Source organism: Theropithecus gelada, chromosome 10 (assembly GCF_003255815.1).
Source record: "Theropithecus gelada isolate Dixy chromosome 10, Tgel_1.0, whole genome shotgun sequence".
Classification (NCBI taxonomy): Eukaryota; Metazoa; Chordata; class Mammalia; order Primates; family Cercopithecidae; genus Theropithecus; species Theropithecus gelada.
Window position 1 is genome coordinate 25116720 of NC_037678.1, and position 24929 is coordinate 25141648.

The window sequence follows — 24929 nt, forward strand, 5'->3', positions numbered from 1 at the left end:
CTAGGTTTTAAGCCCTGCATGCATTTGGTATTTGTCCTAATGCTCTCTCCTTGCCCCCCAACCCGACAGGCCTGGGTGTGTGATGTTCCCCTCCCTGCGTCCATGTGTTCTCGTTTTTCAACTCCCACTTATGAGTGAGAACATGTGGTGTTTGGTTTTCTGTTCCTGTGTCAGTTTGCTGAGAATGACGGTTTCCAGCTTCATCCATGTTTCCACAAAGGACATGCACTCATTCTTTTTTATGGCTGCATAGTATTCTATGGTGTATATGGAGCACTTACTGGTTTCTACCTTTATGATAATCATTTGAACCACTTTACCTCATTCAACAAGGTTTTCCACTTTTCCAAATGTGAGGGAACGCTTCTAAATGGAGTCCTAAAGGGGAAAGAACATCTAAAACATTCCTAAAGAAGAATCATGTTATAGGGCAGTGGTCCCCGAATGTTTTGGCAGCAGGGATCGATTTTGTGGAAGACCATTTTTCACGGGCTGTGGGCAGCGGACATTAGATTCTCATTGGAGCATGCAACCTAGATCCTTTGCACGTGCAGTTCACACAATAGGGTTTGCATTCCTGTGAGAATCTAATGCCACCGCTGGTCTGACAGGAGGCGGAGCTCAGGCTGTAATGCCCACCTCCTGCTGTGCAACCCCCATTTCAGGCCCTGGGAGGCCCAGGGTTTGAGGGCCCCCGTTTTAGGGACCTCAACACTGACTACAAAGCAATAGTCATTAACAATGTGGCAAGAGTGCAGGGATACACAGACTACAGGAACAGAAAAGACAGCCCATAAAATCACCCCATCTGTGGGGAAGGGGATAGGACAGCAAGGTGACTGCGCCGCAGTGCAGCAAATGGACTCCTTCATGAATTGACACTGGACTTCCAAAGAGAAAAAAAAAACAAAACACTGAATCTCTACCATACACCATATACAAGAATCAGCTCCAGAAGGATTAAGAACGCAAATGTAAAGAGCAAATGTTTAAAAAGTTTAGAGAAATAAGTGTATTAGGGAATTTCTTTGTGACTGGGGATTAGAAATAATTTCTTCAAGGTTGGCCGGGTGCAGTGGCTCATGTTTGTAATCCCAGTACTTTGGGAGGCTGAGGCAGGCAGATCACAAATGTTCAGGGATCCCAAGACCAGCCAGTCACTCAAGAGGCAAGGGAATTGCAAGTCAGGTGAAGAAACAAAGGCTCAGAGAGGTTGGGCACTGTGTCCAAGCTCACACAGTTAAGAGCTAAGCAGCTGCAGAGAACCATAAGACTCCCTAAGGGTTCTGTTGCCCTATTCCTAGCCCAGATACTTGGCAATTCTTATTTCTATCACATACACACACGCGCGTGCGCACGCATATACACACACCCCAGCTGCCAGGGGAGATCAAAGACCCACAGCAGACAAGTTGCAAGTCATACTTTACTCACTCTCTGCGAGGTCTGGAGGGTTCCTGGGCAGCAGGCCTGGGTCCTGGGAAGGAGGCATGGTGGGGAGGGCACTAGTTGGAGGAGTGGAAGGCGCCAACATTGGTACCACTGCATATCGCGGATGTGGCACATGGACTGTACCTGGGAGTGACACGCCCTGAAGTCGCTGCTGTCCTTGTAGTCTCCTTCTCCAGCAGGTACTGCAGTCCGCGGTAGCCAGGGTACTGGTAGCCAACCCACCTGCAGGACCAGAGGTGAGGGGAGGGTGAACCGGGGGAACAGGAAGAGAAACAAGAGAGAAGCGAGGGGAGAGAGCATCCATAAGCCACTAGGAAGGGTGAAGCCTCCCAACCACTGCCACTTCCCAGGGGTAAGCAGGACACCCTTTCCACCCCACCCTTCCAGCACTGAGCCTCTGCTTTCTTCCTTCTCTTGACAGGGAGCTCACTGCCTCCTGAAGCAAATTTTGACTGAAGGCCTGGTACTGGGGTCAGAGCAAGGGGGTGGTATCTTAAGCTCACTGAAGTTTAGAATAAGCCAGGCCTTTGAACCATCTCCATCCACTCCTATCCCACCTCCAAGCCCAGCTGCAAGGCCAAAGAAGAGTTGGGGGAGGTTCCAGGAGCTACTTAATGAAAGTGCTGGTCTTCTCTCCAGAAAACGTCACACAGGCCTGGCCTGCAAGGACCTGCCTGGCCAGTCTCTGTGGACATCTCCAGCACTACCTTCGCATTCTTACGCTCCCTCATCTCTGCATTCCAGCCAGTGGCCTTTACTGTAGAGTTTCTCAGACCTACCAGGCTCCCCCGACACACACCACAGGGCCTTTGCACATGCTGCTCTTGTTGCCTGGGATGCCCTTCCTTGGCCTCTTTACCCCCACAATTCCTAACTGTTCCTTGAGATCTCAGCTCAAGAATCTTTTCTCCAAGGAAGTAGCTTAGACTCATGTGGATTCTTAAATTAACAGTTGCCCCTTCTAGACTGTTGGCTACACAGGGCAGAAGCCAAAACTCTTTAATCTCCTTCACCATCGGCACCTAACACAATGCCTAGCATATGGCAGCACTGACAAACTGAATGAATGAATCAATGAATGAATGAAGGGAAAGAGGAAATGAAGGGGAACAGGAGCACAGAACTTTGCACACCACTTTAGGAGTTTGACAAACCCCAAGAAGCCAGTATGTTTGGCTAAACTGGTTCTGTTGGGGGGAAAGAGCCTTAATTCATAGCACTTGCTCATTTCTATGCTGTAAATGCACCCACTGTGGCTGGTTTCAAGCTACCAATGATTAGTCAACCAGTTCACACAAATTCTGAAAATGTAAGAGTTGGTTCCAGGCTGGGCGCGGTGGCTCACACCTGTACTCCCAGCACTTTGGGAGGTTGAGGTGGGCAGATCTTGACATCAGGAGTTTGAGACTAACCTGGTCAACACAGTGAAACCCCGTCTCTACTAAAAATGCAAAAAATTAGCTGAGCTTGGTAGTGGGCACCTGTAATTGGAGCTACTTGGGAGGCTGAGGCAGAAGAATTGCTTGAACCTGGGAGGCAGAGGCTGCAGTGAGCCAAGATTGTTCTATTGCACTCCAGCCCGGGTGACAGTACAAGACTCCATTTCAATTTAAAAAAAAAAAAAAAAGTTCTTACAAGCTGGTATAAGCTGTTCAGCACACCACTGCCCAAAGCTCATCTGTGGACCCCTCATGGAATCCAAATTTTTTATCATGAGAAATCCTCCATTGCTGATGGCCAGGGTCGATGTGCCCAGGAACTTCCATTCAGAGGAAAATGACACCTCCTGTTCCCAAACTTAGGGACACATGCGGTCAAAGGCAGCATGGGCTGGTCCTCCTGCTTCTCACAGCTTTCAGACTACTCAACTCATTCCTTCCCTCCTGCCTCAACCTAATCCTCCCTCTGCCTCAACTTGCCCCTCTGACATACATGTCTTGCTCACTGGGGCTGAGGTAAAGGCCAAGGTTTCTCCACTCCAAAGGCCGTTTCCCCAAAGGCAGCTCTAGAGAGAAATTCAGGGGCTGTAAGCCACCTGTGGGCAGAGAATTCCCATTTACTTTCCAGAGGGAAGCCAGAGGTCAGCAGAGTACACTGATGTGTGCAAGATCACCAGTGTATACAGAGCAGAGCAGGACTTAGGACCCGAGAGTCTCAGTTCCTGGGGCAGGGTGAGCCAGGGCTGGCAATGCACTTACACGTGCCACTCTGCACCCGCACAGATGACACCTTCTCCTGGTAGCCGTGGGCGTGGAAGCTGGGTACGTCGTCATCTATGATTTCCATCTTCTTCCCGGTGAAGTTGGGGTTTTCATAGAGGATGATCTTGTGCTTTTGGCTGTCCTATTGGCAGAGGATATGGGTAAGTGAGTATGGGTGACGGGGCCCAGGGTTGGCCTTCCCACCCCATGCTCATGCCCCAGAGTTGGGATCCCCATGTCCCACACATCACTCTCTGCCCAGTGCACCTACCACGTGTCTATGACAACTGCTGTTGGATCGCAGCCATTTGTTAAGTTTCTACTGGGCCATTTTCATGTAACAGACACTCTGAGATGCTACACTTTGGGGAATATTTGATTCTGAAATGTCATTTTTTCCTCCTATGCCTCAAGTTTCTCTTTTATAAATGGCAGCTATGATCTACCACCCACTCACAAGTGCACACCCACACATGCACACACAGGCACGCACACACACACAGGCACACTCATAATTATGCCATTTGGCAGATGAGAAAAACAAGGCACAGAGAGGTCAAATGACGTGCTCAAGGTCACAGAGCTGGGAGCAGCACAGCCAACATGGCAACCTGGGTCTGTGGGGTGTGAAGTCCAGTGTTCTCCAACCTTCCAGTAGGTCCTGGGAGGAGCTAGACTGGGCTTGGAGGGTTTGGGAGTGTAACTGAGCAGTGATGGGCCCTGTCCCCTCCCCGACAGTTTACACACTCACACACTAGTAAGAATCAGGATCTCAGAAGCACTGAAAACTCACACTGGCATGAGTCTTGAAGAAGAGCTAAACCACCTTCTCCTCCAGTCCTGAACTCAGAATTTCTTGTATTTCGGACGGCTATTGATTATTGAGCAATGACTCTGTGATGGGAGTTGCCCAACCCTGCGGGGTGGGGGGTACCAACCACATAAAATAGAATGTGAATAGTGCCCTCTGGAGCATTTCATAGTCTTGTGATTGGAGCCCCCTGGAGTTGCGCAGCGTGACAACCCTCAAGCTAATAAGCACATTGGAATCTCAGGACAGTAGATACCAATATGCCCATTTTACAGATGAAGAAACTGAGGCTCAGGGAAGTAAAATGACTTTTGCAAGGTCACCCAGTGAGGAGGTTCCTCACCAATCAGAAGGGGCACAATGCTAGAGGGGCAGGCTCCTTCCTGGTCTCAGGACCTCCGGCTCCAAGGTGGCAGAGACAAAGTAGGATGATGGGCAGAGAGAGGAAACAGAATGATGGCAGGGGGCTCACCACTTTGATGGGCCTCAGGGAGCTGAGGGAGTCCGTCCTCTGGCTGCTGGTCCACGGTCCCAGCCAGGGTACTCGCCCTTCTCAAACACAAACTGCTCGCCCTTGCAGTTGGCCTGTTCATAGCCCACCCAGCTGCCATGGAGACAGAGAGAAAGGGGGCAGGTCAGTTCCACTCCAAGCTTCCTATGGCAGGATCCTGGCTACTCACATTGGCCCCTGGGGTTCACTTTTGCCCAACTCGGCAAGATGTAGTAGCCCCACCCGAACCTTAGCACAGCAAATCCAAGTGCACAGTCCCCTCAGTTATCCAGAACTCAGTGCTATGTTGCCTTTAACCACCTGGAACACAGGTAAGAAATAAGAAGGCGGTCTAAGTAACGGCCCGCAACAAATACCAATATATAGACGCCATGCACTAAAGCCAATAGCATGCTGGTAAGTTAACAGCCAACTCTCATAAAAGCAAAACAAAAAGTAACACTCTTGATTTGCAGCGTTTGCCAATTTCCATGGTGTAAATGCTCCCACTGTGGCAGATTTCAAGCTATGGCACGGCTGCAAGTGGAGCTGGGGAGAGAGATGCACAGTCAGCCTTCACCACTGAGAACTGACCCCAGAACCCCTCGGTTGTGCCCAAACTCCTCTCTTTGGATCTGTTTCTTCTCTTGTCCCTGTTGTTAGACTCTGCCCAAACTCTGGTTTTGTAGATCCACATTAGAAGAAAAATAGTACATTAAAGAGGGAGGGATGGCCTTCAGGTCAGGCATGGCTTAGAGGAAGGCAGAAAACAGAAGAAAGAAAACACAAATCTCAAAATGATTAGCATTCTGTGGCCAGCCAGTGCAGAGGCAAACATTTCAGCAATGTGCAGTAACGGCTGTTCAGAGGAATAATCTAAGTTATTAACGAAAGAGGAAATGTTTATTATCCTCTTTTGGAAGAGTAGTCTTGATCTAGCAACTCTCCTTTAGCAATGGGTCCTTAGAAACAGTTGTCAAGGGGCTGGGCACCACGGTTTATGTCTATAATCCCAGCACTCTGGGAAGCTGAGGCAGGTAGATCACCTGAGGTCAGGAGTTCGGGACCAGTGTGGCCAACATGGTGAGACTCTATCTCTACTAAAACTACAAAAACACTGGCCAGGCATGGTGTCTCATGCCTTTAATCCCAGATTTTGAAAGGCCAAGGCAGGTGAATCACAAAGTCAGGAGTTCGAGACCAGCCTGGCCCACATGGTGAAACCCCATCTCTACTAAAATATACAAAAATTAGCTGGGCATAGTGGCAGGCACCTGTAATCCCCGTTACTCAGGAGGCTGACGCAGAAGAATCGCTTGAACCTGGGAGGCGGAGGTTGCAGTGAGCCAAGATCGCACCACTGCACTCCAATCTGGGCAAGAGTGAGATACTGTCTCAAAAATAGAAAAAGACGTTCAAGTGCCCAACTGACATGAAAAAATGCACAACGTCACTGATCAGTGAAATGCAACTCAGAAACACAATGAGATACCATCCCACACTGGTCAGATGGCCATTTTTCCAAAATTAAAACATGCTGGTGAGGCAGTAGAGGAAAGGGAACACTGCTACACTCTTGGGGAATGTGAAAAAAGGTTCACACTGTGGAAAGCAGTGTAGAGATTCTCAAAGAACTTAAAACAGAACTACCATCAGACCCAGCAATTCCATTACTTGGTATCTACCCAAAGGACAATAAATCCTTCCATCAAAAAGACACATGCTCTCCTGCATTCATGGCCGTGCCATTCACAAGAACGAAGACTTGGAAGCATCCTAGGTGACCAGCAACAGTGGATTTGATTTTTTTTTTTAATGTGGTGCATACACACCACAAAATACTATGCAGCCGTAAGAACACACAATCCTGTCCTAAGCAGCATGGATAAGACCTGGGGGTTATTATGTTTAGCAAACCAAGGCAAGAACAGAAAACCAAACACTGCATGTTCTCACTATGAGTGGGAGCTACACAGTGAATACATTTGAACATAAAGATGCAAACAATAGACACTGGGGACTATCAGATGAAAAAAGGAGGCAGAAAGGGGGTGCGGGCGGAAGAACCACCTGACTGGCACTTTGCTCCCTGCTTGGGTGATGGTGATGCGGTCAATGACCACAAGCCTCAACGTCAAAGGTTCACATGTAACTAACCTGCAATTTAATCCAAATAAAAGTTGATCTTAAAAAAAAAAAAAAAAAAGAAAAGAAAAGAAACAGGGTTGCCCCAGGCACAGTGGCTCCTGCCTATAATCACAGCACTTTGGGAGGCTGAGGCAGGCAGATCACTTGAGACCAGGAGTTCGAGAGAAGTCCGGGCAATATGGCAAAACCCTACACCTCTACAGAAAGTACAAAAAATTAGTGGGGCATGGTGGTGCACACCTGCAGTCCCAGCTACTTGGGAGGCTGAGGAGGGAGGATCACTTGAGCATGGGAGGTTCAAGGCTGCAATGAGCCAAGATCGCACCACTGCATTCCAGCCTGAGTGACAGAGCGATAACCTGTCTTAAAAAAGGATTAGGATATATTATAGACAGATAGATAGGTGGATGATAGATAAAACCTACAGTTATCCAGGCAATCATGGACTGGCATAAACACAGAAAGACAACTGAATGGACAAAATGAGAGAGCCAGGTAATCAACCCAAAATTGTATTTAGGGCACACATTTTTCAAAATCACACCAAAGGCACAACAATTGAAAAAACTGGGTAAGTCATGTGCAAAAGACTGAAATAGCACCCCTGTGTTGCCCAATACACAAAAATTTACAAAAAATAAATCGAACAGTTAAATTCAATCCTGAAAGCAAAACACTCCAAAGAGATAATATGGGATAAGTGTATGTTTGGGGGAAACTTGACCCTGTGTACACAGGTTGCAAAAAGAAAAAAGAAAAGGAAAAATTAGGGGGAAAATATGCATAGACAATAAAATGGCTTAACAATCTCTTTTTTTGGATGGGACACTGAAATCACTGCTAACAAATGGAAATGTAAACATGAGAGACTAAGTACAACATTAGAGCCTCTGCACAGGAGAGAACAAACGAACCCAAAGAGAAGGCATCCTAGACCGGGCATGGTGGTGCGTGCCTGTAATCCCAGCTACTCAGGAGGCTGAGGCCACAGAATTGCTTAAACATGGGAGGTGGAAGCTGCAGTCAGCTGAGATTGTGCCACTGCACTCCAGCCTGGGTGACAGAGCAAGACTCCATCGGCGGGGAGGGGGCAGAGAAAAAACAAAAACAAAACCAGCATTGCAAAGATGAGAAGAAAGTTTCGGGAAACATACAGCTGATAAGGCCTTGTTTTACAAAAGGCACAGGCTACTAACACTAGTAACTAGCAAAAAAACTAAATGAAAGAGAAACTAGTAACCGAACCAAAATTGGGCAAAGAGCCTGAATAGATTTTTTGGCAAAGAAGACACAAGACTGACTCTATCTTTACAGAAACGTGGTTAACATTACTACTTCTGCAAAAAATGGAAATCAAAACCATACAAAGCATCTCTTATTTGAAATGAATATGAGAAATAAAAATACAAACACAAAAGCTGGTGTGAATTTCCAGGAAAAAGAAGTGTTCATGGGAGGGTCAATTACTACATACACTATGGAAAGCAGTTGCAGATTCCTCAGAACACTCAAAGTCCAATACTATATGATCTATTCATCCTACTACTAGCTACACAGTCAAAGCAAATCAGTATTTTGAAGAGACACCTGCCTTTCCATGTCTATTCCATCGCTATTCACAATAGCTAGGATGATGGAATCCGCCTACCTGTTCACCCACAGATGAAGGATAAAGAAAATGTAGTACATCTATACAATGATATACTCTTCAGCCATAAAAAAAAAATTGCAATTTTCATTTAGGGCAACACCAACAAACCCAGAAAACATTCTGTTAAATAAGCCAAGCACAGGAAGACAAACACTGCATGACCTCGCTTATGTTGAATCCAAAAACTTAACCTTCAAGAAGCAGAAAGAACAGGAGTGGTCTCCGGAGGCTGGGGAAGGAGGGGAGGATAGAAGGGATTGGTGATGGAAACAAAGTTTTGGGAGGAATACATTCTAGTGTCCTGTTCCACAGCTGGGTGACTCTGGTTACAATATTGTATTTTTCAAAAAAGCTAGAAGGGAACAATTTTGAGTGTTCTCACCACAGAGAAATAACACCTGTAGAAGGGAATAGTTATGCTAAGTACCCTGATTTGATCATCACCAACAATACACATGTATCAAAATGTCCCAGATGAGGCTGGGTGAGGTGACTCATGTGTGTAATCCCAGCACCTTGGGAGGCTGAGGTGGGCGGATTGCTTGAGGCCAGAAGTTCGAGACCAGCCTGGCCAACATGGCAAAACCCCATCTCCACTAAAAAATACAAAAATTACCTGGGCATGGTGGCACACACTTGTAATTCTAGCTACTAAGATGGCTGAGGCACAAAAATCACTTGAACCCAGAAGCCAAAAGTTGCAGGAAGCCAAGATCATGCCACTGCACTCCAGCCTGGGCAACAGAGCAGGACTGTCTCAAAACAGACAGAAACAAAAACAAGTGTCTTAGATGAGAAAAAAAAAGTCCCAGGATACCCTCTGTTTATGTGCCTTATTATAGACAAAACATTTAAGAAGTACAGGCCAGGCATAGTGGCTCACGCCTTAATCCTAGCACTTTGGGGGGCTAAGGCGGGCAGATCAGGAGGTCAGGAGATCAAGACCATCCTGGCCAACATGGTGAAACCCGTCTCTACTAAAAATACGAAAACTAGCTGGGCATGGTAGCGCACGCCTGTAGTCCTAGCTACTTAGGAGGCTGAGGCAGGAGGCTCACTTGAACCCAGGAGGCGGAGGTTGCAGTGAGCCGAGGTCATGCTATTGTGCTCTGGCCTCTTGACAGAGTGAGACTCCATCTCAAAAAACAAAGCAGGGGAATGGGGGGTGGGGGCGGGCCAGACTCGGTGGCTCACGCCTGTAATCCCAGCACTTTGGGAGGCCAAGGCAGGTGGATTACAGGGTCAAGAGATAGAGACCATCCTGGCCAACATGATAAAACCCCGTCTCTACTAAAATACAAAAGAAAAAAAAAAATCAGCCGGGTGTGGTGGCACACGCCTATAGTTCCAGCTACTCAGGAGGCTGAGGCAGGGGAATCGCTTGAACCCAGGAGGTGGAGGTTGCAGTGAGCCGAGATCACGCCACTGCACTCCAGCCTGGCGAAAGAGCAAGAGTCCGTCAAAAAAAAAAAAAAAAAAGTTTAAATACACAATGCTAATATTAACATGGAACCACTAACAGTCCTGAACATCTAAGGAACCCTGAGAAATACAAACTAAGTTGGAGGACTCACAATTCCTGATATCAAATTGCGCTGCAAAGCTGTAGGTAGCCAATATTCCAATATACATGGTCCTGTGATGTGCCACGGTGCTCCAGCTTGGGTGAGAGTGACCTGTCTCAAAAAAGAAAAAGATTATGAGAAAATAGGAGGGAATCATAGAAGTGATAACTGGTTGTTATCAAACACGTACACAGAAAAAAAAAAAAACCAAATAGCATAAAAAATACACACCCAAACTGAAATCAGGCAGAAAACCTGAACTGACATCGCTGCAAAAATGACATAAAATGCACAAACACATAAAAGGTCCTCAACATTACTATACATTAGAAAAGAATGTACTCCATAACCACATTCAGGTACCATCCCACACCTACTGGAATAAATGTAACTGAAAATATCTTTAAAATTAAAAAGAATGCTGGTGCGGATTTGGATAAAGGGAAAATCTTATGCATTGTTGATGTAAAGATAAATTAGGACATACACTATGGAAAAAGTTGTAGGCCAGGCGCGGTGGCTCAGGCCTGTAATCCCAGCACTTTGGGAGGCCAAGGCAGGCAGATCACGAGGTCAGGAGATCGAGCCCATCCTGATAACACAGAGAAACCCCGTCTCTACTCAAAATACAAAAAATTAGCCGGGCGTGGTGGGCATATGCCTATAGTCCCAGCTACTCAGGAGGCTGAGGCAGGAAAATCACTTGAACCTGGGAGGCAAACACTGCAGTGAGCTGAGACCACACCACTGCACTCCGGCTGGGGCAACAGAGTGAGACTCCCTCTCAAAAAAAAAAAAAAAGAAAAAGTGAATTCCTCAAAAAATTGAAAATGCAACTACCATACGATCTAGCAATCCTACTACTGGGTATACCTCCAAAGCAAATGAAAACAGTATCAGAGATCACAAAGCCTCAATGGGGGATAGGATTTTCTTCATTAAATGGTTTTGAGAAAACGGATGTTTATATGAAAAAGAATGAAATAGGACCCTTCTGGTATAGAACACACAAAAATCAACTCGAAATGGATTGAAGACCTAAACACAAGACCTGAAATTATACATCATCATCAAACGTCTGTAAGAAAAAAGGGGGTGGGGGATGGTGGAGCACTTAAGTTTTGGGGCAACTTGCATCTAGGCTCACAGGCTGGAAACGCGAAAAGAAAAAACGAAAAAAAAAAAAAAGCAGAGAGTAAAACCTCATGGAGAATGGAATGGCTTGTGAATATATTTATCCTTTAAATCGGGAAAGCGAATCATAGGTAACAAAAGCAAAAACCACCACGTGGGGCTACAACCAACTGGAAAGCTTCTGTACGGAAAGAAAACAGTGAACCAAATGAAAACCAATCCTACCAATGGGGAAAAAGTTTGGGGGGAGCATGTATCTCCTAAGGGACTGTTACAAAAAATACGCAATACCTTCACAGCGCCCAACAGCAATAACAACAACAAGATCATCAACCCCAAACTGGGCAGGACCCAGCATAGACATTGCTGCACAGGGGAGACAACACTGAGCAGCATGGACAGAACCAGGTGCTCAGCTTCCCCGTCACCAGGGACAAGTCCCTGTCAGGCTTGCACCTGGGTGTACCTCCCCGCCCCGGTGGTCGTGACCAGAGGGACTGAAGGGGACACAGGCTTCCCTGAAGGCCGGGGGGGGGGGGGGGGGATGGGGGCGGTGAAAAAGTCCCGATGTGTCCCGATGGCGCGAAGGCAAATTTAAAAATTCATCAAATCCTGGAGGCAGCTGGCATCTCTTTTCCTCCGTCTGAGGCCTGGCCAGGGGGCAGCCAAACACCCAGGCCTAGTCCCAACTCCCACCTGGGCCGGGCTTCCCCTTCCTCCTGGGGCTTTCCTCTCTCCCCATCTATACGGGACAGGTTCCCTCAGAAAAAGTCCTCAAACCCCAAAAATACCACAGTCTGCTACACTTGCCACCCTCAAAAGCCCTCAGGGAACAAAACTCATGGTAAGACAAATACCAAAATACTAAAAAAGAGGAAAACAATGGAGAAGATGAGAATAAAGGGAACATTGGAGGAACCAAGCTTCTGTACTCACCGCGTAGAAAACAATGCCCTGGACAAGCTGAGCCGCACGCAACCCCCGCCTAAGCAGTCAGGGCCACAGACAGGAGCTGTTTTCTCCCTAGGACGGGGCTCCAAGTCGTCCCCAAACCGCCGCGGTGCCCCCTGAAGCGCGTCCTGAAGGAACCGGAGCCGCTTTCCTACTCATTCCGGACGCCACGCCACGCACTCCATGCAGTGTCTGCGGTGAGAACACGCATGCGCACCATGTGGGGCAGAAAAGGCTGTTTTAGCGCCCCCTGCCAGTCACAGTGTGGGATGATCAGCCTCAGGGTAGGCATCACCCCACGCCAGTCTAGGTAGGGTAGAAGGGTGCGTTGTGTGACACCAGAGAGCAGGAACTCCCCAACCTATGCATGTGGACCTCCCCCTGTGAAGTTTTTTTTTTTTCTTTCCCCGGACAGGGTCTCACTTCTTTTGTATTTTTAGTAGAGACAGGGTTTCACCGTGTTAGCCAGGGTAGTGTCGATCTCCTGACCTCATTATCCACCAGCCTCAGCCTCCCAAAGTCTTGGGATTACAGGCGTGAGCCACCACTCCGGGCTGGTCCCAGTCTTCTTAAGGCTTTACCCTGAATTCAATGTTAACCTTGTATCATAAGAGGGACCACATTGACATTTATTTTTTGTTTGAGACAGAGTTTCACTCTTATTGCCCAGGCTGGAGTGCCATGAACGGATCTCGGCTCATTGCAACCACTGCATTCTGGGTTCAAGCCATTCTCCTGCCTCAGCCTCCCACATAGCCGAGATTACAGGTGCCTGCCACCACGCCCGGCTAATTTTTATGTTTTAGTGAGACGGTTTTTCACCATGTTGATCAGGCTGGTCTCAAATTCCTGACCTCAGGGGATCCGTCTGCCTCGGTTTCCCAAAGTGCTGGGATTATAGGCATAAGCCACCGTGCTCGGCCTAACATTTTGTGTGTCTCAGAACAGGGACTGAAGGAGAGAGATTCATATAACATTCCTAGGTATGTACAGCTTCTCATAGGATTTGAATCCAGGCTATTCATTAGGCACCAGGCTCCGTGTTTTTGGTCAGTCTGCTCTGCTTCCTTTCTACATTCTCATCTAAAGAAAGGCATTTGCCTATAACATCAGTCTGTTCCATTTTAAGTGCTACCCACACTGCAAGGTCTTTCTAGGAGGACCAGGCACAGCGGATCACACCTGTAATCCCAACAGTTTGGGAGGCCAAAGCAAGAGGATAGAGTTTGAGGGCAAGAGTTCAAGACCAGCTTGGGCAACTTAGGGAGACCCCACCTCTACAAAAAACTTTTAGAAATTAGCCCCGTATGGTGGTACGTGCTTGTGGTTCCAGGTAATTGGGAGGCTGAGGTGGGAGGATCACTGGAGCCCTGGAGGTCGAGGCTGCAGTGAGTCATGAGCATGCCAATGCACTGCCACCTAGGTAACAGAGCAAGACCCCATCTCAAAAAGATCTCTCTCTCTGTAGGGACTAACTCTGATTCAGGTGGCTGTACTAAGCAGGTGGTAAAAAATTGGATCAAAAGTTTGATCTGTGAGCACGGCGTGGTGGCTCATGCCTGTAATTTCAGCACTTTTGGAGGCTGAGGCAGGTGGATCACCTGAGGTCAGGAGTTTGAGACCAGCCTGGCCAACATGGTAAAACCCTATGTCTACTAAAAATATAAAATTATTAGCCGCATGTGGTGGCGCATGTCTGTAATCCCAGCTACTTGGGAGGCTGAGGCAGGAGAATCACTTGAACCCAGGAGGCAGAGATTGCACTCAGCCCAGATTGTACCACTACACTCCAGCCTGGGCGACATAGCAAGACTCCATCTCAAAAAAAAAAAAAAAGAAAGAAAGGTTTGATCTGTGCATAAAGTATTACTAACTTATCTATGGTCTTCTGCCTGTAAGATTTCAACAGCTATCTTTTTTGTAATTTCCTAAGATCTTGCATCCCGAACATAAAAGTAATTCCTGAGGAACTGGCGGAGCCTCTGCCGACTCCAATCTGAGCATCCAACAACTTCTGGCCCAACAACACTCACCAGTAATCAGTGCAGTCGATATTTCTCCCTGGAAGCAGACCATCCAAAAACTTCTGACTAGGCAAATAATGAGTGTGCATATCAATCAAAGGTACTGCGGTTATTTTATTAAGTTCATTCAAGCAGAGTGATTCCAGTTGGTTAAGCATTTCGCATTTAATACAACACTATTTATTTTGAGATGGGGTTTCACTCTTGTAGCCCAGGCTGGAGTGTAGTGGCTCCATCTCAGCTTGCTGCAACTTCTGTCTCCTGGGTTCAAGCGATTCTCCTGCCTCAGCCTCCTGAGTAGCTGGAACTACAGGCATCCGCCTGTCATCCAGGAGACAAAAATTAACCATGCCTGGCTAATTTTTATATTTTTAGTAGAGACGGAGTTTCGCCCTGTTGGCCAGGGTGGTCTCAAACTCCTAACATCAGGTGATCCACCTGCCTCGGCCTCCCAAAGTGCTGGGACTACAGGCGTGAGCCACCGCACCAGGCCTACACAAAACTTTAAAAATGTTGTGTCGTATTTCTTTTATTTCATATGTGCAACTTTAAGTCAGTTGCCACTACTACAACTATAGAAGTAATGGCATATTTACAACTACAAGTTTCATTCACTTTAAACAGAAAACATCTCAATTGAAAGTCTGAATATTTAGCTCACATTAAACATTAGCTGAGATGGATCTCTTCCTGAAAGTGTTGCCAGAGTTTTAAAACTAAAGAGTTTATGTAGGACAGTTTTATATGAACGTAGAAATTGAACAGAGTACAGAAGGTTCTCAGACCCTCCTCCCCCAGTTTGCTTTTCTTAACCACCTTTTACATGGGTGTGGTCCATGTGTTACAATGAGTGAACCATTACTGATACATTGCTAGTAACTAAAGGCCAGAGTTTGCATTAAGGTTCAGTCTGGGTTTTGGTAGTCTAAAAGTTTTGACAAACTAATAATGCCATTCATTACCATTACAAGATAGTTTTACACCCTGAACATTACCTGAGTTTCAGCTATTAACTTCTCTCCCCCTTTTCCAGATCCCTCAGCAACCACCGATGTTTATACTGTCCCTCTAGTTTTTCTTTCCCAGAAAGCTTATAGATTTGGAATTGTAGAGTATGGAGCTTTTTCAGATTGACTTATTTCACTTAATCTACATTTATGACTTTTTCATATTTGTGCCTTTTTATCTCAACGTTTTTTTTTTTTTTTCCCCCCAGGATCCTATTTGATTGTTTTTATGACTTTTAAGAATCAAGCATGGCCGGGTGCAGTGGCTCACGCCTGTAATCCCAGCACTTTGGGAGTCCCAGGTAGGCGGATCACGAGGTCAGGCGTTCAAGACCAGCCTGGCCAACATGGTGAAACCCCATCTCTACTAAAAATACAAAAATTAGCCAGGTGTGGCGGCACTTGCCTGTAGTCCCAGCTACTCGGGAGGCTGAGGCAGGAGAATCACTTAAACCCAGAAGGCAGAGGTTGCAGTGAGCTGAGATTGTGCCACTGCACTACAGCCTGGAGACAGAGCGAGACTCCATCTCAAAAAAAAAAAAAAAAAAAAAAGTGAGCATGAAAATAAATATTTTCGGCCGGGCGCGGTGGCTCAAGCCTGTAATCCCAGCACTTTGGGAGGCCGAGACGGGTGGATCACGAGCTCAGGAGATCGAGACCATCCTGGCGAACACGGTGAAACCCCGTCTCTACTAAAAAATACAAAAAACTAGCCAGGCGAGATGGCGGGCGCCTGTAGTCCCAGTTACTTGGGAGGCTGAGGCAGGAGAATGGCGTAAACCCGGGAGGCGGAGCTTGCAGTGAGCTGAGATCCGGCCACTGCACTCCAGCCCGGGCGACAGAGCGAGACTCCGTCTCAAAAAAAAAAAATAAATAAATAAATAAATAAATAAATATTTTCTATTATCTACCAGTAAAAGAAAGTTAGGTTCACAGTTTGGGCTCTTGACACAAAGTGAAATAGGAGGCAAATTTAGATCCATCGGATACAATCAATGGAGCAACTTTTTTTTTTTTTTTTTTGAGACAGAGTCTCGCTCTGTCACCCAGGCTGGAGAGCACTGGCGCGATCTCAGCTTACTGCAACCTCCGTCTCACAGGTTCAAGCAATTCTCCTGCCTCAGCCTCCCGAGTAGGGAGGCCCAGCCCAGACTATTTTTTAATTAAACTGGATAAATACTTAGGATTGTGATCACTTACGTGATAAAACTACGTAAGAATTTGGTAGGATTGCTAGGCATAGTGGCTCACACCTTTAATCCCAGCACTCTGGGAGGCCGAGGCAGGCGGATCACGTGAGGTCAGGAGTCTGAGACCAGACTGGCCAACGTGGTGAAACCCCGTCTCTACCAAAAATACAAAAATTAGCCAGGCATGGCGGTGTGTGCCTGTAGTCCCAGCTCCTCAGGAGGCAGAGGCAGGAGAGTAACTTGAACCCACGAGGCGGAGGCTGCAGTGAGCCAAAATTATGCCACTGCACTCCAGCCTGGGCAACATAGCAAGACTCCATCTCCAAAAAAAAAAAAAAAAATTGGTAGGCTTTACCAGTAAAACCATCTGAGCCTGGTTTTTTTTTTTTTTTTTTGGAAGTTACTAATCATCGATTCAATGTCTAAAACTGATACAGGTCTATTCAGTTTATCAATTTCTCCTTGGGGAGTTTTATAGTTTCTGCCTTTGAAGGAATCAGTTCCTAAGTTTATCAAATTTGTGGGCATAGATTGTCTTCTCAATGCCCATAGAATCACAAGTGATGACTTCTCTTTTAGTTATTAGTACATTATGACTTCCTTTCTTCGTGGTTAGCCTGACTGGAGGTTTATTGTTTTTTTTATCTATTCATATAAATAGCTGTTGGTTTTGATCATTTTCTGTTGATTTTCTTCATTCCATTGATTTCTGCAATATTTTCTATTCTTCCGTCTGCTTTCTATTGCACTGCTCTGTTTTCTCTGGTTTTCTAAAATAAAAGCTTAGGTTATTGACTTTAGGTCTTTCTTATCGATCACATGGCATTCAGTTACAAATTTCCCTCCGAGCCCTGCTTTGACTGCATCCCACAGATCTTAACGAAGTACGTTTTTATTTCATTGTGTTTAAAATATTTTTTCGGCTGTGTATGGTGGCTCATGTCCATAATCCAGCACTTTGGGAGGCAGCTAAGGCAGATGGATCACTTGAGGTCAGGAGATCAAGACCAGCCTGGCCAACATGGTGAAACCTTGCCTCTGCTAAAAACACAAAAATTAGCTGGGTGTGGTGGTGTGCACCTGTAGACCCAGGTACTCGGGAGGGTGAAGTGGGAGAATCGCTTTGAACCCAGGATGCGGGATGTTGCAGTGAGCTGAGCTCCCACCACTGTACTCCAGCCTGGGTGACAAGAGCGAAACTCCATCTCAAAAAAATGTATGTATTTTTACAACTTCATTGAGGCGTCTTCTTTGATCCATGTATTTTGCAGAGTACGTGATTTAATGTCCAAATACTTGGAGATTTTCCATTCATCTTTCTATTACTGAATTCTAGTTTAATTTTGTAACAGTATGACGGCATATTTTAGAAATTTTACTCATTTACATAAGTTGTGGTATTTTATGGCCCACAGTGTTGCCTTTGCCTTTTTTTTTATTTGAGGAGTCTTGCTCAGCTGCTAGGCTGGAGTGCAATGGCGCCATCTCGGCTTACCACAACCTCCGCCTCCCAGGTTCAAGTGATTCTCCTCTCCCTCAGCCTCCCAAGTAGCTCGGATTACAGAGGCATGTGCCACCAGGCCCAGCTAATTTATATTTTCAGTAAAGATGGTGTTTCTCCATGTTGGTCAGACTGGTCTTGAACTCCCAACCTCAGGTAATCCGCCCACCTCGGCCTCCCAAAGTGCTGGCATTATGGGCATGAGCTACCACGCCCAGTAGTCTTTTTAAATCTGTTCTTGGCCAGGCGCGGTTGCTCACGCCTGTAATCCCAGCACTTTGAAGAGGCCCAGGCAGGCGGATCACAAGGTCAGGAGATCAAGACCATCCTCGCTAACAACGTGAAACCCCATCTCTACTAAGAAATACAAAAAATTAGCCAGGCCTGGTGGCGGGCACCTGTAGTCGCAGCTACTTGGTAGGCTGAGGCAGAAGAATGGTATAAATCCAGTAGGCACAGCTTGCAGTGAGCAGAGCTGCACTCCAGCCTGGGCAGGAGTCGCCACTGCACTCCAGCCTGGGCAACAGAGCAAGACTCCATCTCAAAAAACAAAAGAAAAAAAAAAACTCTTTTGCTGAGTCTTTAATATTTGAAGTGGGTTTCTGGTAGAGAACACATATTTGCATATTTTTATCCACTCTTCTAGTCTATGTCTTTCAGCGTATATAGACCATGCACATTTAAAGTGATTATTAGTATATTTGAATTATTAGCTATATTTTTGTAACTGTTAACATGTAACATATTGTAACATGTGATAAACATTTTTTGCCAAGTATTGTGCATCAATGGACTAACAAGAAAGCAGAAAGGCAATCTATACTTATACAATGGAACAGAACCTTTGCAAATTACGTATTTCACAAGGGAATTCATATCCGCAGTATGTAAAGCACCCCATAACTCAACAATGAAAACAACCCAGTTAAAAAATGGGCAAAGGGCCAGGCACAGTGGCTCACGCCTGTAATCCCCACACTTCGGGAGGCTGAAGCAGGTGGATCACGAGGTCAGGAGATGGAAACCATCTTGGCCAACATGGTGAAACTCCATCTCTACTAAAATACAAAAAAAAACCCCAAAAAACCACACACATTACCCAAGTGGTGGCGCATGCCTGTAGTCCCAACTACTCAGGAGGCTGAGACAGAGGAATCGCTTGAACCCGGGAGGCAGAGGTTGCAGCGAGCCAAGATCGAGTCACTGCACTCCAGCCTGGCGATGGACCATCTCAAAAAAAAAAAAAAAAGAAAAGAAAAAAAAAGGGGGGAAGAGCAAAAGACTTGAGTAGGTATTTCTCCAAACACATACAAATGGGCAAGTACAAAAAAGATACTCAACATCATTAGGCATGAGGAAGTATGTATCAAAACAATAGTGAGACACAGCTTCACACTCTGGGGTGGTTGTAGTGGGGGGATAAAAAGGAAAAGTAAAGTAACTTTTCACAAGGATGCCACGAAATTGAAAATTATGTATTGCTGGTGGAAATGAAAAGTGATTTACCCATTGTGAGAAAGTTTGGTAGAGCCTCAAAACTGTAAACATAAAACTACTCTGATCCAGTAATTCCACTGCAAAGTGTATAAATATATATATATAGTAAGTGCAGCAACTCAAACATACATCTATATATCAAAGTTCATACCAAAATTATTCACAGTAGCTAACAGGTGGAAACAACAAAATCTTGACTGACACCCAGTATCAACAAATAAATGGACAAACCAAATAATGTGTATATCTGTATCAGAATACTATTCAGCCATAAAATGAATTCAATGTTGACATACGCTGTTACATGAATGAACCTTATAAAATATGCTTAGTGAAATAAAACAATGAGGGGACAAATACTGCATGTTTTTACTTACATGAGATTCTGTCCGGAATTGGTGGGTTCTTGGTCTCACTGACTTCAAGAATGAAGCTGCGGACCTTCGGGGTGAGCGTTACAGTTCTTAAAGATGGTGTATCCGACATTTGTTCTTTCTCACGTTTGGACACGTTTGGAGTTTCTTCCTTCTGATCTCGCTGGCTTCAGGAGTGAAGATGCAGACCTTCGCGGTGTCACACAGCTCTTAAGGCACCATGTCTGGAGCTGTCCATTCCTCCCGACGGGTTCGTGGTCTTACTGGTCTCAAAAACGGAAGTCTCAAAAACGGAAGTTGCTGACTTCCGCGTCGAGTGTTACAGCCCATAAACACACCGTAGACCCAAACAGCCAGAAAGCGACGCACATAGATTGCCGCTGCTAGCGAGGGCAGCCTGCTTTTATTACCTTATCTGACCCCACCCACATTCTGCGGATTGGCCCATTTTACAGAGCACTGATTAGTCCATTTTACAGAGAGCTGATTGGTCCGTTTTAACAGGGTGCTGATTGGTGCCTTTACAATCCCCGAGTTAGACACAGAGTGCTGATTGGTGCATCCACGAACACTGAGCTAGACAGAGAGTGCTGATTGGTGCATATACAATCCTCCGGCTAGACACAAAAGTTTTCCAAGTCCCCACCGGACTCAGGAGCCCAACTGGCTTCACCTAGTGGATCTGGCTTCAGGGCTGCAGGTGCGGCTGCCCGCCAGTCCCGCGCCGCAGCCTGCACTCCTTCGTCCTTGGGCGGTCGATGGGACCGGGCGCGGGCGCCAGTAGGGTAGGTTCCGGCCGCGCGGGAGCCCACCGCAAGAGAGGGGGGGCGCTCGGACGGGGCGGGGGGAGGGTTGGACATGGCGGGCTGTAGGTCCCTAGTCCTGCCCAGCGGGGAGGCGGGAAAATTCGAGCCCGCGGCGCAGGCGGGCCGGCAGTCCTGGGGGACTCGGTGCCCCCTCCGCAGCTGCTGGCCCGAGTGCTAAGCCCCTCGCTGCCCGGGGCCGGAGGCGCCGGCCGGGCGGCCGCGCCGAGTGCTGGGCTCGCCGAGCCCGCGCCCACCGGGAACTGGTGCTGGCCCGCGAGCGCCGCGCGCAGCCTTGGTTCCCGCCCATGCCTCTCCCTCCACACCTGCCCGCAAGCGAGGGAGGCGGCTCTAGCCTCGGCCAGCCCAGAGGGGCTCCCACAGTGCATTGTGGGCTGAAGGGCTCCTCAAGCCTGGCCAGAGCAGACACTGAGGCCGAGGAGGCTGAGAGCGAGCGAGGGCCGCCAGTACGTTGTCACCTCTCAAGATGTCTAGAATAGGCCAAATTCAAAGAGACGGAAACTATAGATGACTAAGGGAAGGAAGGAGAGAAGAGAGGGAGTGCTTTGTTTTGTGATTTTTTTTTTTTTTTTTTGAGGCGGAGTCTCTGTCGCCCAGGCTGGATGGAGTGCAGTGGCATGATCTCCGCTCACTGCAACCTCTGCCTCCTGGGTTCAAGTGATTCTCCTGCCTCAGGCTCCTGAGTAGCTGGGATTACAGATACCACCATGCCTGGCTAATTTTTGTATTTTTAGTAGAGATGGGGTTTCACCACATTGGTCAGGCTGATCTCAAACTCCTGACCTTGTGATCTGCCCAGCTCTGCCTCCCAAAGTGCTGGGATTACAGGCGTGAGCCACCACGCATGGCTTAATTTTTGTATTTTTAGTAGAGGCGGGGTTTCACTATGTTGGCCAGGCTGGTCTTGAACTCTTGACTTCAGGTGATGCCCCCTCCTCAGCCTCCCAAAGTGCTGGGATTACAGGCATGAGCCACCACGCCCGTACGAGGGAGATTTTTTTGTGGGTTCAGAGTTTATATTGGGTCTGATTAAAAATTGAGTGGTGTAGATACTGGTGGGTACAGTGTTGTGAATGTCAACAGTGCCACTGAATTAGACACTTGCAAATGATGAAGATAAATGTGATGTCTATTTTACCATAAAAAAAATTTCAAAAATACAATAGAAGATATATGCAAGAGCAGCGGCTGTAGATTCATGGAAACTAAATGATCCCATATTATTTCAAGAAATGTAGGAATTTGCCTGGGCTTCAAAACAGACAAGAGGAGTGATGAGATGCACTCATTGAACCATACAGTGTTTTTCTGTATTAACTGGTTCTTAAGGTGACAGTTTCCCATTGGTGAGGTTGCGCTAGCTAGAAAGCCAAGGTTGTTACTTTCATGTCTTCCTGCTCCTCTCCTTTGCCTTCCTTCACCAAGGAGAATAGCTCAGCAGCAGCACAGTCCACGCTTGTTAACCACCCACCTCCCTACACTCCTGCCCCAGTCCACATCCCCCAAAGCTCTCTGCAGGATTCTTCAGCGGCACCAATGGACTGTTGCTCTGTGTCCTTTTAGTTTCCCCTGAGGAGCTTATGGAGGACACCTTATCTATGCAGGTGAGGTGCACCGCTTTGTCTGAAAGAAAAAACGTTTATTGGTTGCTTACTTTTTTTTTTTTTAACGGAGTTTTGCTGTCACCCAGGCTGGAGTGCAATGGTGCCATCTTGGCTCGCTGCAATCTCCGACTCTCGGGTTCAAGCGATTCTCCCCCCAGTCTCCTGAGTAGCTGGGATTACAGGCACCCACCACTATGCCTGGTTAATTTTTGTACTTTTGTAGAAACAGGGTTTCACCATGTTGGCCAGGCTGGTCCCAGGCCAAGAAGCCTCTCTCATGTCCTATCTTCCATTTCATTGATTCTCTCCTTAAGTTGTGTCAAACATGCTGCTATACCCATCCTGAGCTATTTCAGTTAAGTTTTTCAGTTTTGGAATCTCCAAATTGGTTCTTTTCTACAATTTGCTCAACATTTATATTTTACTTTTTGGAATACTGTTGATAACTCACATGACCTGAGCACCTATGCTTCTATTTCTGTTGTCTTGTTTCCCTTGGCTTTGTCTTATTGTCCTCTTACGTTGGTTGTTGTTGACCGAGTACTATGTATTGCATGGAAATGTCAGATTGATGACAAAGATGTTATTATCCTGCAACGAGACTGCTTCTGGCTGATGACTCTGGGGTATTAATGATCCAGGTGGTTTAAAGGTAAGTTCTGTTCCTGGGAAGCCTTATCTTTGTCATGCGCCTTACTACACTGTATCCCTGAGAGTCTCAAACCAGAGTGTGCAAGTAACCTACAACCCTCCATGCTGCTTGCTGGACTTCAGTTTTGTTTTGTTTTTTTTTTCAAACAGACTCACAAATATGTCAAAACAAACCTGACTTCTCACTCAATGGCCCCTTCCAGAATCTGTGGCATAAGAAGCAGTTCCAAATACCAGGGTCATATTCCTGGATTTCCTTCTGCCAGATATTGGCACTGTTTTCTCTGCTTTTCCATCCCTTTTGTTAAATATAGTGAACCCCAAGTTTCTCTTCAAAGAATCAGTATGTCACTATGTTCATCTCTTAGATTCTCCATTTTAAAGTTTAACTTCCTGGTTCCCTTTGCCCACTTGTTTCTAGTTTCGGTAAACAACTTTCCCACCAGTCTTAATCAGTAGTTCGCATCTGTTCCCCTGGTCACCTGCTCCGTCCTGACTCACCCCGGTCACTTGCTCTGACCTAAGTCACCTTTAGTTACCTGTTGCTAACCTTCCTTCCTGCCAGACTATTCACCCTGCCACTCCAGTTCATACTCCTGCTCTTTTTAAAAAACAACCAATCAGGCCGGGCATGGTGGCTCAAGTCTGTAATCCCAGCACTTTGGGAGGCCGAGACAGGCAGATCACGAGGTCAGGAGATCGAGACCATCCTGGCTAACATGGTGAAACCCTGTCTCTACTAAAAAATACAAAAAACTAGCCAGGCGAGGTGGCAGGCGCCTGTAGTCCCAGCTACTCGGGAGGCTGAGACAGGAGAATGGCGTAAACCCGGAAGGCGGAGCTTGCAGTGAGCTGACATCCGGCCACTGCACTCCAGCCTGGGCAACAGAGCGAGACTCCGTCTCAAAGAACAAACAAAACAAACAAACAAAAAAACCCAGCCAATTGGAATTAGCTTAGACTGTGTGGTCCAGCCATAGCCAATAAGGGAACAATACAGCAGTTGGGGCCACCTATATCAGGAATAAGAACTCCTTCCTCTCCCCTGTCCAGGTGTGCTCTTACCATTATTCCATCTGCAATGAGCACCCTTTCTGCAGAAAATTAAAACTGCCTTGCTGAGAAAATTAAATTTTTGTTTGAGTGCTATTTCTTTGCAGCACCAGGGAACAAGCATTTTGTTTAACACTTTGATGCTGTTCAACATTCTAATATTTTGTCCAGCTTTGACCTGTATTCAGTGCAAGGATCGATATGTTATTTGCCAGAGTCAAGTTCATTTTTTGAATTATTGTATTGCTACTTTGTAGGCCAAATGGATTTCTTATGATTTTTTTTTTTTTTTTTTTGAGACGGAGGCTTACTCTGTCACCCAGGCTGGAGTGCAGTAGTGCAATTTTGCTTCACTGCAACCTCTGCCTCCCAGGTTCAAGGGATTCTCCTGCCTCAGCCTCCTAAGTAGCTGGGATTACAGGTATGTGCCAGCATGCCCAGTTAATTTTTGTATTTTTAGTAGAGACAGGGTTTCACCATGTTGGCCAGGCTGGTCTTGAGCTCTTGATCTCAAGTGGTCCACCCACCTCGGCCTCCCAGAGTGTTGGGATTACAGGCATGAGCCACCATGCCCAGCCCTGACAGACCTTTAATTAGCACTCCCAACCCTGGCTCAACAATGTGAAACTGAGGTGTTGTGATACATTACATTTTTATCTGTAAGCCTCTGAAATGAGACTTTTCCTGGAAATATTGGATACCCAGCTTCCTTCACCCAACTTACAAACAACTAATAGGCTAATTGGATATTTCCCTGGTCACAGCAGTATTTCTAGTTATCTTAGAAAGCAACAAATTAGT

General features: G+C 46.6%; 1 pseudogene across 1 annotated transcript; it reads right to left on the reverse strand.

Moving 5' to 3' along the window:
- Nucleotides 1-1408: 1408 nt before the first annotated feature.
- LOC112632377 lies at nt 1409-20856 on the reverse strand (annotated as a pseudogene). Its single transcript, XR_003121391.1, has 5 exons — nt 20670-20856; nt 12389-12554; nt 4937-5068; nt 3653-3795; nt 1409-1674 (listed from the first exon to the last, which is right to left on the reverse strand). The product of XR_003121391.1 is annotated as a beta-crystallin B2-like (transcript).
- Between the last annotated feature and the right edge of the window lie 4073 nt (nt 20857-24929).